This window comes from Echinops telfairi, unplaced genomic scaffold (assembly GCF_000313985.2).
Source record: "Echinops telfairi isolate 266 unplaced genomic scaffold, ASM31398v2 ScPeMD7_7412;HRSCAF=8450, whole genome shotgun sequence".
NCBI lineage: Eukaryota > Metazoa > Chordata > Mammalia > Afrosoricida > Tenrecidae > Echinops > Echinops telfairi.
In genome coordinates, this window is record NW_022111312.1 from 14,209,968 (window position 1) to 14,223,182 (window position 13,215).

Below are 13,215 nucleotides of genomic sequence, written 5' to 3' on the forward strand. Positions count from 1 at the left end.
GGGGCTTAGCCTACGCCTTCAAGGTCCCCCTGGGCCCCTGCAGGTGCTCAGCTCCCTGGGGCAGCCAGCATTGTCCCCTCATCCCCAGGCCCAAGCAGAGGGGCATGCTGCCTGACCTGGCACAAAGTCGTCCCTAGGAGGCGCAGCCACCAGCTTGAAGTTCAAGGGGAGGAAGCAGAGCCAGGCCCACTAGGCCTTTCCAGAAGCTCCTGGAAGTCCCAGTGCTCCTGGGAGGTGGTTTCCTGCTCCTGCCCCACCCCTGGGCCCCTCTGGCCTCTGCTGGCGAGTGGCACCAGATGGCTTGTTGTGGCCGCAGGGACTAGAGCACGGCCCCCTCCTACCCCAACCCCTCCACCAAGGCACTGCTTGCATCTGACAGCAGCCCTCTGCCTCATCCCCTGAGCTGGAGAGAGGGTCTCTGGTAGCATGGGTCTCAGCCAGGGAGAGCGGGCCTCAGAGCCCGCAGAGACATGGGGCTAATTTTAGTACCGGGCGCAAGGCCAAGGCCCCGGTGCTCATGTGGCAACTATGAATTAGTTATGATGCGCATCGTGAATAAGTGATGAGCCCCTTCACCTGGAGGCCGAAGCCTTGCCTTTCTGGAAGGCCTGCTCCCCAGTGGCCCTCTCTGCGGGCTCTGGGCTCCTGTGGCCTAATTGCTGCTGTGCTGGCCCAGGCACAGGGGCGGTGGCTATGTGCCTGGGGGGAGGGGCAGCACCTCCAGAAATGCTGAAGGTGAAGGACGGCTGGGAAGCCAGCTAGTCCAGTAACAACTTGGCTTCTGGGTGAAGAAGCAGAGGCCCAAGGCTTGCCTGACCTCACACAACGTGTGGATGGGAGACACACTCTGGAGGTCTCAGGTTAAACAGGAGCCCTGCCAGGTCACTAAATTCATCGTCGACCTAGCTCACTCACAGGGCTGAACACATCCGGGGTCTGACACGTAGTAGGGGCTCGATAAACAGTAATGAGGGCTTGGTACTTCATAAAGAGTTGGGCTCAGGGGCAGTCGCCCCTGTCCTATAGGCTTGCTGTGAGTCGGCATTCGCTCGGTGAGTCGGGTGTACTTTAAGTGTCATGAGTTAGGTAGCAGGGCCCAGCAATGGCAGGGAGGAGCCCTGGTGGTGCAGTGGGTTGTGCACTGGGCTGTGAACTGCAAGGTCAGCAGTTTGAGACCACCAGTCACTCCTCAGGAGAAGGACGGAGCTTTCTGCTCCCATAGAAAGTGGAAACTCACAGGGACAGTCTTGCCCTGTCCTGTGGGGTCGCTGTGAGCTGGAATGGGCTCCATGACAGAGTTTGTTTTTGTTTTATTTGGGGTGTATGTGCAGACACCTGGTGGCACAGTGGGTTAAGCACAGAGGCTGCTAACCACAAGATCTGAGGTTTATCACCTGTTAGCCATGCGGAGGGAGGGAGGGAGAGGAGGGTCCCGGAAAGATTCAGTCTCAGGAGCCCTATGGAGGGTTACGATCAGACAGACTGTGGGTTGGTTGATATTACTTTAAGTAAGTATCAGTCAGGAGTTACATAAACACACACGGGGAGACTTCTGAACGGCAGGACCAAGAGCTAGCTCAAAACCCGGTTGCCAGCAGATCAGGCAGTCTTAAGAGCACAGGGAAGCATTTCTCTGGAAGCCTCTGCTTTCTTGGGGGGACGTGCCCCCCTCCCAACCAACCCAACTCACCGAGACCCTATAGAACTGCCCCTGTGAGTTTCCAAGACTAATTCTTTATGGAGTAGAAAGCCCCATCTTTCTCCTGAGGAGCAGCTGGGGCTTCGAACTGCTGACCCGTGGATCGCAGCCCAACACATAACAACTGCGCCACCAACTCCTGCCACCATCTTGGGAGCCAATAAAACAGTGGTTCTCAACCTTCCTAATGCTGCAACCCTTTCATACCATTCCTCATGTGCTGGTGACCCCCCACACCCATAAAATCATTTTCATTGCTAGGTTATCACTGTCATTTTGCTATTGTTATGAATTGGGAAGCCCCTGTGAAAGGGTCATGACCCAAAGGTTGAGAACAGCTACAATACAGGAAGCCAGGAAGAGCCAGGGTAGCACCCCAACAACCAGGAACGTGGCGGCTTCTTTGGGGACAGCCCACAGTGCTCTGCAGGAGGGGAGGAAAGGGTCCCAGCTAATGAGGCCACCAGCTCTCAACCCCAAACACCCCCAGGGCCACAGGCGAGCACGCTGTGACTCGGAGTCGCCCTAAAGGCATGCTGTGTGAGTACTCTGCTTCCCGTGCAGCCCGCTGCTTCCATCCGAACACGTATCTCAGCTAGCCGACTCCTGAGGCATTTGGACAGCCTCAAGAGTTAGGGCACACGCGTGAAGCGGGTAAGCAGTTGTGTCAGGAGTTTTTCTGGTAAAAATAAATGGCATGACAGTGGAAGCCAAAGGGGTGAAAAAGTGGGTGCAATCTGATTTTATGGCTAAAAGAAGCTTTGTTTGTCATGAAGTGTTTTAATAAAAATAGCAGCTAAAGCTAAGAGGTGAGGAAGGGAGTGGGACTGGTAGGCTCTGACCGCCTCTCTAAGCCCTGCCCTTGGCGGCAATGCTGGGAGGCGCAGCTGGTGGCTTCTCTGGTATACAGTGGTCAGAAGTAAAAGAACCCAATTCACACTCATTCAAATGTGGAAACACCGGGTGGAGTTCCCGGGGGCCCTGTCCTCTGCTGGGAGCCCTCCCTGGTGGCACAGTGGTTACTGTGCTTAGAAGCAACCGGGAGGACGGTGGCCTGAACCCAGCCAGCCACCTCTGCTGAGCCTGGTGTCACAGTGGCCACAGGCTGGGCTGCCAATGACCCAAAGTCAGCAGTTTGAAACTGCCAGCTGCTCCGTGGGAGAAAGAGGACGGGGCTTTCTATTCCCATCAATAATGATCAATATTGATCAATAATGAACCTCACGGGGCAGTCTTACCCTGTCCTGCAGGGTCGCTACGAGTCAGCACTGACTCCTTGGCAGGGAGTTTGGTCTGATGTGGAGCCACTTCCGAGGAGGCAGGTGTACCCATCCATCAAGATGACAGCCCTGGGGAACCCTAGGGGTGGCTCCACTGCGTCCTACACCGTTGTTGTGAGGTGGAGTCTGGGTTTGACATGGTTGGGTTCTCTGGCTCGGCAGCGGCATCTCCTGTTACAGGTATGTCTCCAGAAGCCAAAAGCAGGAGCCCCCGTGGAAACTAGCAAACCTCTCCTTGCTTGCAAGGAGGCTGCCACACAAACCAATGTGCATGTCTGTTGTAAGGGGGTCGGCGAGGCCCCTCTCAATTAGACGGTCCTGAGAAAACGGCGGTGCAGATCTACGTTCAGTTTTAAAAGCAGGCTACAAGCTGTACAGAGATGACCACGTTTCTGTACACGCAAGGCCAGAGGAAAGCTAGGAGGACACACCAAATGTTAAAAGCATGACGGTGGAGTGTGGGAGATTCTTTTATTCTATTTTGGTTCAATGTAAAACTTCTTTAATCCCCTTCCATCATCAGAGGATTTTCTGCTCTGACCGTTTTGTGTTCTGTGTCCACTGTGTTCTCAAAGCCCTTGTGTCTGTAACTTAAAAGCGACCTTGTATCGGGATTCGAGGCCGTAAACCATTTTAGGCGCAGTCAGTCTCATCTTTCTCCCCAGGAGTGGCTGGTGGGTATGAACTGCCAACCTTGCAGTGAGCAGTCCAATGCCTAACCCATGGTGCCCCAGAGCCTGCCTTTCCCTAATGGAAGGCACGCTGAAACCAAGACAAAAAGTGTTTTAGGTAATGGAGTTCGTTTGATACAACAGTGTAGGACACACATATCCCATGTGGACTCTCTAGGTAGAGTTGGGGGGGGGCCTGTTTTTTACCCCCCTCCCCGGATAAGTGCAGTTACACAGGCCCCATCAGGGGGCAAAGCCTGCTTCAACTGGGACAACAGCTTCCAAAGAAATCCAAGCAGCTGAAAATGCGGGTGGAAAAGGCACGCCCCATGGGTCATGGAAAGATTAATCAGCGTATATTACTTTATAGTCAGAAGTATACAATGATTTTCCTTCAGAAAGACAGTCACTACAGATGCACCAGGGCAGCGGTTCTCAAACTGTGGGTCACGACCCCTTTGGGGGTCAAAAGACCCTTTCACAGGGGTTGCCCGATTCATCACAGTAGCAAAATGACAGTGATGAAGTAGCAACAGAAATAACGTTATGGCTGGGCAGTCACCACCACATGAGGAGCTGTGTGAAAGGGTTAAGGTGTTAGGAAGGTTGAGAACCACTGTGCTAGGGGATGGTGGTGTCATGCTTTAGTCAGGCTGGTCCCCATCCCCGAGCAACAGCCACGGGAAGACGGTATTATACCCTTCAGCGCCCCAAGATGTGCAGAGGATGACTATGAAGAAGGGACAGACAGCCACTTCCTCCCCCACTGCCTTCCTGGAACCCGCTGACATCATAAGTCCTAGAGACTGCCCCCACCCTGAGTCCTGCCAACGCTGCAGGCCACTTCCTTCTGGAACAGTGTGCAGTGCAATGCTGCTTGTCATGGATCAGATTCGAGCGAAGCAATTAGACGTGGAAACATGATGCTCGGCCGTCTGAGCTGGAAGCTGGAGCCACGACCATGCTCGCTGCAGTCTGATGAGCTCATCCTCTAGGAGGCCCTGCTTGGTTGCTCTCAGGACCAGGTCACAAGTCTGGGGCAGCTCGGTGTGGATGCTGCCTGTATTTCAAGTGGTCTCCGGCCAAGCACCTAAGCTCTTGTCTTAGGACCTCCTGGGAGGACCCTGGGCCTCAGGCAAACTGGCAAGCCCCACGGTGTGGGGGTGGGGATGAAAAGCAGGTGTACCTACACCCACATCCCTCACTCCCCTCCCTAGGAACTAGGAATGGGTTGCCCCAGTGGGTGAGGGCCGAATGCCTGTGCAGTCTTGACCCAGCGCCTAGGAGGAGGTGGCTATATGGTAGGGGTTGCTGGGTGGATGGGTAGGGCTGGTCTGGTCTGCGCTCTCCCTAGCAGTCTCCAGGAGGACCACTGTGGGGGGAGCATTTCGTCATTTATGAAACAGCCTGGTTCTTATAACCTTGAGAAGAAAACACTGGCGACTCACTGGACATGCTAGTTGAGAATGTCTAGGAAGTCCTGGTGGCACGGTGGTCACATGTTGGGCTGCAGTCCACAAGGTGAGTGGTTCAAACCCACCAGTCGCTCCTTGGGAGCAAGATGAGGCTTTCTATCCCCATAAATAGCTACAGGCTTGGAAACCCACAGAGGCAGTTCTACCCTGGCCTGTGGAGTTGCTGTGTGGGCACTGACTCGATGGCAGCGAGTGGTTTTTGGAAGGAGACTGAAGAATTGGGGCTGTTGAGTTAGAAGGCTAGCAAAGAATACTGACCAGACCTGGGAGCCTCAAACTTTCTCAAGAGCGGGCAAGTTCACGGTCCCTCAGACCTGTTGGAGGGCCGGACTATAGTTTAAAAAAAAAACTATGAACAAAGTCCTAGTCACACTGCACATATCTTATTTTGAAGTAAAAAACAAATGGGGCAAAAACACTTGGCAGGCAGGATAAATGTCCTTGGCGGGCCGCATGTAGCCCGCAGGCCGTAGTTTGAGGACGCCGGGACTAGACCATGGACTGCCAGAAACCAATCGTTCTTGGAGGAAGTGCAGCCAGAGTGCTCCCTAGAAGCAAGGATGGCGAGACGTGGCCTCATGTACTCTGGGCATGTCATCGGGAAGGGCCGGTGTCTGGAAAAGGGCACCCTGCTTGGTACGGGCCGTGAAAAAGAGAAGTCCTCAACAAGGTGGCCTGACCCCGGGCTGCAACGTGAGCGCAAACACAGCAACTGGGCAGGTTTGTGCTGCTGTGCATGTAGTTGCTATGGGTTGAAAACAATTTGATGGTGTCTAACAACAACCAGCTTGTCGTTTCTTGGGATGGCCCTGAGCCCCGAATGTACGGATGTATACACCTTCACATTCCCCGTGCAGATGGCCCACTCCTTCAGCATGAAGGAGTACAAGCAGTTGGTATCTCACCAGCATCCCCATCTGCCTGTGAGACGCGGATAAGAACAGATTTTAGCTGTCTTACCAGCTGACAACTAAAAGATACCATGACTCAAATGCCAAACTGTCTTCTTTCACACGTACGAGAGAGGGAGCATTTCTTAGACCTTAGTACATGGTGGCCACCATCTAAATTGTTTTTGCTAGGCCTGGGTCATGTGCTCACTTGCTTTTAAAAGCCTTTATGGTTTGCCAGATGAACCATTAGGGTGGTCATAGGTCCCCAAACTTTTTGGCCTACCACTCTTTTCAGAAAACAAACACAAAAACCAGAACATACACACACAAACACACACACCACACCACACCACCACCCTACACACACCTCACTGACAGCAATGACACACTTTTGTACTATAGCCTGTACTGTGGGATAAAGTGTAGGTATCTGCTTTTGGTAGGGCGTTTTAGTTGTGGGTAGTGGGTACAGCTGTGAAGCACAAGGTCTGCAGTTTGAGCCCATCAGCTCTTCTGTGGGCGAGAGAGGAGGCTGTGTGCTCCTGTAAACATGTAGCCTTGGGAACCTAGAGGGGCAGTTCCCGGCCCTGTAGAGTGACCAAGAGATGGAATGGACATGGCGATGGCAGAGAATTCGGCCTTGTCTGGTCTGCTTTTGCAGCTCCCTTAGACCTTGCCAGCAACTGCCCACTTTGAGAAACACTGGCCCAGGTTGTAGGGACAGAAAGGTATCCATTAACTGAGGCGCTGCACGCTTTCACTGTGCCATGCTGCAGTGGGATAGTCACCTGTTTCGTTGGCTCTGATAGAGCCTATTTAGCTAACCATTGCTTGTGGGTAGAGACAGTTTGATCACTCGCGCACTCACGCCAAAGCATCCCTGATGCCTCTGATGTGTCCCCTGCAGAACAGGCCCATGTTGACGCCTTCCTAAGAGTTGAAATGGTCAAACTAGTCCAATGATAATGAGTTCGGTGACTGCGTTCACCATGGCCAGGTGTTTCACTTCCCTTCAGTCACTGCTTACCTCCTGGTGACCTCGGTGGCTGGCCTCGATTGGACATTTGTTTCTGTGGAGAAACTGAGTTGGCAGACCAGTATCTTTAAACCAAGATGCACTTGGTTCTGGTTCAACAGGCCCAACATGGACCGACCAGTTCTCTGGAAGCTTCCTTTCTGCTTGCTTCCCGGGCTGTGTCAGGAGAGGGAGGCACATTGCTGATGGCGGCTTGGGCTGGTGGGCTCCCTGCAGGCCTCTCCTCCTCACAATAGTTCTTTTATTATGTCAGGGGCAAGAGAATGCCCAGAACCACACCTTCTAGTACCTTCTGAGTTAAATTCCAGGAAAGTAGGATGGAAAAACCCCACAAAACATCTGCTCCTGGAATGAGGCTGTCGTTGAAAAGCTGAGGTGCAGAGGTAGATGGAAGGATGAGAATAAAGCAGGTGTGGTCTCCCCGCTACTGTAGGGCTTGTCTTTGCAGCTGCAGGGCCCTGGTGGTGCAGTAGTTGAGGTGCCTGGCTAACTGAAAGATTGGCAGTTCAAGTCACCAGCTTGAACTGTGGTAGGAAAGCCTGGTGCGCTGCTTCTGTCACTGTGACAGTCATGGGCAGGTCTACCCTGGCCCACGGAATCACTGAGTTGGAATCTTCTTGATGGCAGTTGGTTTGGTAAGCACTGTGGTTAGGAGCTTGGCTGCTAAACAAGAGGTCGGTGGTTCAAACTCACCAGCTGCCCTGAGGGAAGCAGATGTGGCCATCTGCTTCCACAAGGATTCACGGCTGTAGACACCCTGTGGGCCAGCTCACTTGCCTCTGAGGGCCTCTGCCAGGTGGAGTGGGCACCATGCTTGTTGCGACAGCCTTTGGGTTGTCTGAGACAGGGAGCGTTTGCACACTGTGGTTACTGTTGTGGACGCACAGCTGCCTACCCCCTAAGGTTCCCCAGGCCATGCTCCCTCCCCCAAGGGGCAGCGGGTAGGCTTGAAACGCCAACCTTTTGTTCATAGCCAAGGGCTTAACCACTATGCCACCTGGTTGGTTCTGGAACCTACCAGTAGAAACCATTGGTGACAAAATAAATTCAGAAGCAAGGTGCCCGTATCTCCTGGGTTCTCGGATATGGGAGGAGGGCAGCGGAGAATAGGGAGAGTGGACCACGTGCTGCTCGGGTGGGAATGCTAGCTTTTAGCTGCCCAGGGCGTCATGAAGGCCACTGTCCATCCGTGTTCCGGCGACTTTTCCCACTTGTGTGGCCCCTTGCAAAGCATTTCAGCAAGGTTTGACTAGACCCGGGATCAGAGCCCACTGCAGGTAGCTGAAGGAGCCCTGGTGGCATTCTGGGTTAGGCACTGGGCTGCTAACTGCAAGCCCGGCGGTTCAAACCCACAGGTGCACCCAAGGAGAAAGCCCGCTCCTGGAAAGATTCACAGCTTCGAAATTCTTGTGTGTACGGGGCCACTGTGGGTCGGAACAGTGGATTTTACTTAGTTGTGTGTCCTAATGAGGCTCTGCTAGACCCACATTGCCGCGACACAGCCATTTTGGTGTGGCATGCCCAGAGCCCCCGGGGTCTCAAGGCCAGCCCCCAAAGCTGGGTGTTTCAGCTGTTCCTGTCTGATCCGAGGTGCGGGCTGGCAACCTCTGCTCACACAGGGAAGCCACCGTCCTTTCTGTTTGTGGGAGTGTGAACAGTCCCCACATCAGAAGGAGACCCAGGCGCAAGCCTCACGGTGCTTCAGGGGTGTGATCGCTACCTCCGGCAAGAGCTGGCAGCGGCCTCGTCAGATGAAGCTCGGTCCTTCTACTCAGTTGTGAAAACCGTCAGTAGAGACAGGAGGGCTGCTCTGTGCCTGTGTCTGTGATGATCACCACGGCCTGAAACGCCCCCAGCCTCGGCTCACCCGGAGCCATTTCTGCCTGGTGCCTTTGGAAAGTGCCCTCCTCCAGCCCCAGCCTGTGGTGTGGGGGCCCAGCCACCTCGCCACACGGGGCCACGGCCAGTTCTCAGTGGTTCCTGTGCCTGCTGGAACATTCCTCCAGGTACGGGCATTGCGGCGTGGGGTGGTCATAGGATGGTGCTGACAGCTACAGTAGCTGCCCCGTAGCTGGCGTTGACTACTGGGTGCTGTGCTCAGTGCTCTCCCGTCTCTCTCGTCTGCCTTCGGGATGATGCTGTTCGAGCGGCACTGATGGGACCCCGGGCATAAGCATGGAGAAGCCGCGGTCTGGAGGTGAAGCAGCTTGCTTCACAGAGGTCTCATACAGGTGCACCTCCGTCTATTAGAACACAGGTAACTGTGTTCATGGCAGCACTCAGTTGACCAAGTCCATTGGCGCCTTTTTCCCCAACAGCGTGTGCTCCTGCTCATGACATTTTACCTTTTTTTGTCACCTTATTACTGGACACGTCTTAGACTAGAGTTGAGCATCGTTTTTCTAGCCCCCAGGAAACCAAACCTGTGGGGCTTGCTTGATGGAGATACTGGATTGTAGTGGTCTCTAACAACTCACTCTTTCGGGCGGTATAGACCTTGGATTTCCCCGGAGCTTTGCCTCCCCCTGGTGGTGGTGTGGGATCAGCGATGGTGTGTGTGTGTTGGGGGGGAGGTGCCCCTGCTCTGCAGGAGAGAGAGGAGACTTGGCCTCAGTAGAGACGTGCAGCCATGGAAGCCCACAGGGGCAGCTCAACTCAGTCCTGTAGGCTGGCGTGAGCATGACTGGGGACTGGGCCTCTGGGTTGGAGCGAGCCCAGAGTCAGGATTTCATCCTGGGGGCCTCTCCCATCAGCTGTGGTCCAGCTAAGAGGGGACTTGGCTGGCCTAGGCATGGTCACTGAGCAGCAGTGACAGTACAGGCTCAGCACCAAGGCCCAGCTCAGCCAGCCTGCACAGCAAGTCCTTGGGCAAAAAGGGCACACTCCTTGCTGTCCCCGCTGCCGAGGGGGCGGGGGTGGTTGAAGCAGCGCTGCCAACATAACTGTGGCACTTGTGGAGCTGCTCTGGGACGCCGGCAAGGTGGGCACTGAGAAACGGGGCTTCGCAGGCCTTTCTAATTCGCTATGAGTTATGATTTAAGTGGCCACGTGTGGCAACCACACTGGGCAGCGCAGGCCTGATGGCTTTGAACTGTGCCGAGTCTGGTGCTACGGTTGCTGCAGGATGGAGGGTCACCCAGGTGGGCTTCATTTGGTCCCGGAGGCCCTGTTTATGGAGGAGCACCGGTGGCGCGGTGGTCCAGCCTCAGCCAGGAACGGAAAGATGGGCGGTTCGAACCCACCGAGTAGCTCCACAGGAGACCCGGGCTGGCAGTCCCCTGTGGTAAGGAAACCGACTGATTCGAAGGCCCCTCCCCACCCCCGAGTGTGGGTGGCCTGTGCTTCGTCTGCACCGTGAGGCCCCCAGGAGCTTGTGCTCTAGCTGCCAGTCAGCCAGCCCTGTCACCTCTTCCCAGCAAGGGCCGCTACCTGAAATGATCATCAACAAAGTAAATGCCACAAGACGGGGCCTGCTCTGCCTGCTCTGTGCTACATTCTCCAGCACTAGAAAAACGAACGCCTGCAAGGTCCTTCAAGCACCTGGTCGCTAACCAAGAGGTCTGTGGTTGGAACCCCATCAAGCTGCTCTGTAGAGAACGGTGAGTGAGACAGGTCTTCTTCCGTAAAGATTCGTGGCCTCGGAAACCAACCGTGGGGCAGGTCCTACACCATCCTGCAGTGTCCCTATGAGTCGGCTGACTTGACGGCAGTGGGGAGGAGCCTGAGTTGGCCCATCAAGAGGGGCTGCCCTGCAACTGGGATGAGAAGGGGGGCTCATTCAATATTTGGTTTGCCTCCCACCCCCAATTTGGTCATCTCCTTTGTGTGGCCGTGAGTAGGATGGCCCAGAGAGACTGCCCTGACTGGCCTGCGACTAAGGTGGAGGGGAGGACTGCTAGCTCTGGCATGCTGTCAGGGCCAATGGGAAGGTGCTGCCCAGTGAACACTTGGATAGCAGAGCGAGTGTCCCACTCCCAGCTGACTGGCCTCAGGAAAGTTCGGGGGGGAGGGGGGGGAGCGTGACGGCCTCCTGTGGGGTCTCAGCCACTGGCCATCACATGGTGTGCTTTGCCCTCCCACCTGCTGGGAGCCAACCAGGTGGCAGCAGCCTCAGATTCCAGGTGTGGCCCTGCCAAGGGCACCCAGCAGTCCACCTCGCTTGGCCCCGCTGAGATTGGAAATTGCAGAAATGCTGGTGCCGGGCTTTGGCAGGGGAGTGGGGTGGAAGGACGGGGTACAACAGTTCCGAGAAGAAATGACAAAAACAAGAACAATAGTTTGTCACAAAGTTCTTTATTCAGTCCCAGTGACAGGCCTTTATTTTCCAATTCCCAAACAAAAGCCGGTTTGTGGATTCCAGAAGCCTGGGAGCCAGCGGCCCTGCGATCCCACCAAATGCTCATGTCCCTCTGGACATGCGACTAGAATGGGCCGGCCCACCTCTTGCCTTGTCAATCTGCACCTAGAGGTGACACAGAGCCAGCAGATCCATCCAAAGTGCTGGTGGGGCACTCAGTCTTGTAACAAAGCATTTGGGGCTGTAAGACTTGGCCCCAGGGGGCGGGGGGTGGGGTGGGGTGGGGATGGAATTGGTAAAGGCCACCCCCACTGCCTGGAGCTATCACAGCAGACTGCCAGGTCCCTGTGGGCAGTGATTTGGCATCCTGAAGGCCAGAGAGCTGAGGCTTTTCTATCACAGTGCCAGTGAAGACAGCAGATGACAACGGACTAGGCCCCGGACGCCAGAGGAATGAACAAATCTGACTTGGGAAAAGGACAGCAGGAGGCTCCTTTGAAGTGGGGGTGGCGAGACTTGTCATCAGGAGCAACTAGCTCCTAGAGCGGGACACCATGCTTGGTCAAGTGAGGGTCTGTGGCAAAGAGGATGGCTGCAGCAATGGGCTCCAACCCACACAGGGGTGTCCGGGGGGTACAAGCCTAGGTGCTGCTGTCAATCACAACGGACTCCATAGCACCCAGCAGCAGCAACAGCAGTGCCCACAGACAGGGTCCTTGGGAGGAGCTGGGCTTGATGACGACGGGGTTTTCTTGGCATCCATCAGCATAAGGAAGTGGACAGTGGGAACCGGCTGAATAAGGTCTGGTGTGGCCAAGGCTTGCTTTGAAGAGACTAGAAATGGAGCTGAACCCTTGAGGAGGAGGAGGGCTGGGGCAGCAGGAAGCACTTCTGAGAAGGAGGTATGAATGAAACTTTAGAAGTAAAGGAGAGATCGCCAAGCTATCCGACAACGTTCCGGGGAGTGTGGAAAATGAGGTTGGGCAGACTGTGGTGGAAAATGGAGTGTCAGATGTACACTGCATCTCAAAGCCCCTCAGCCAAGTTGAGGTGGGAGAGGGAGCGATGGGGAGGGTGCGAGCCAGAGGGGAAGGCAGAACTGACCCTTGGAGTTGAGTCGGGCAGTGGTGATGGCAGAGGAGGGGCTGCAGGGCAGCTCAGGATAGAGGGCGAACAGAGACTGACCTGTTCTTGAGTGAGCACAGCCAGGTCCCCAGCTGTGCACTCTACCCACGCTCAGAAATGCAGATGGCCTGGCCGCACTCCCACCCCAGTGATCCCACTGAGAGGCGGACTAGCTTGCTGAAGGTCAGGCCTGAAAATGGAGGACCTGGGAGAGCTCTTCTGAGAGCAGGGCCGCTCCCAAGTGCACCCCTCAGACAGAGCTCTCTCCGCCCCCCCAGTTTAAGTAGCTCAGGGCTCCTTTTTGACTCAGTGCAGAGAAGTCTAGGGATGACCTGTAAGACAACTGTTTGGGGGGCGTGGGCAGGGGGGCAGAAAAGCAAACACAATTCTGGGTTAAAAAGCGCGCTCTGTTGAGTGGAAAACTGAAGGGAGTCACACATGACCAGGCTTATTCTTTTCCCCAGTGTGGGAAGCCGTGAAGATGCATAGTGCTAATCTCCTTTCTTAACCAATTATTTTAAGGCACCTGGACATTAAAGATAGCCGCTGAACCCTTTAAATGTAAACTTTAGCTTGTGAAAGTTTACTTTTCTAATGGGTTGTCTTATTTACCCATCTGTTGCCCTGACAAGTCTTACTATCTCCTTTTTAAAGCTGGTTGGCTGGAAGAGGGGGTCCTGGGACCATAGAGAATGTCAGCAAGGAACAACTCCTCATTAGAAGTCTTTGCCCATCTGAA

General features: G+C 54.8%; 1 protein-coding gene across 1 annotated transcript in view; it reads right to left on the reverse strand.

Annotated features, from left to right (window-relative positions):
• CCDC92 (coiled-coil domain containing 92) overlaps positions 1-13,215 on the reverse strand; it is a 22,019-nt gene that overhangs the window by 3,539 nt on the left and 5,265 nt on the right. The gene's annotated exons all lie outside the window — the stretch shown is intronic.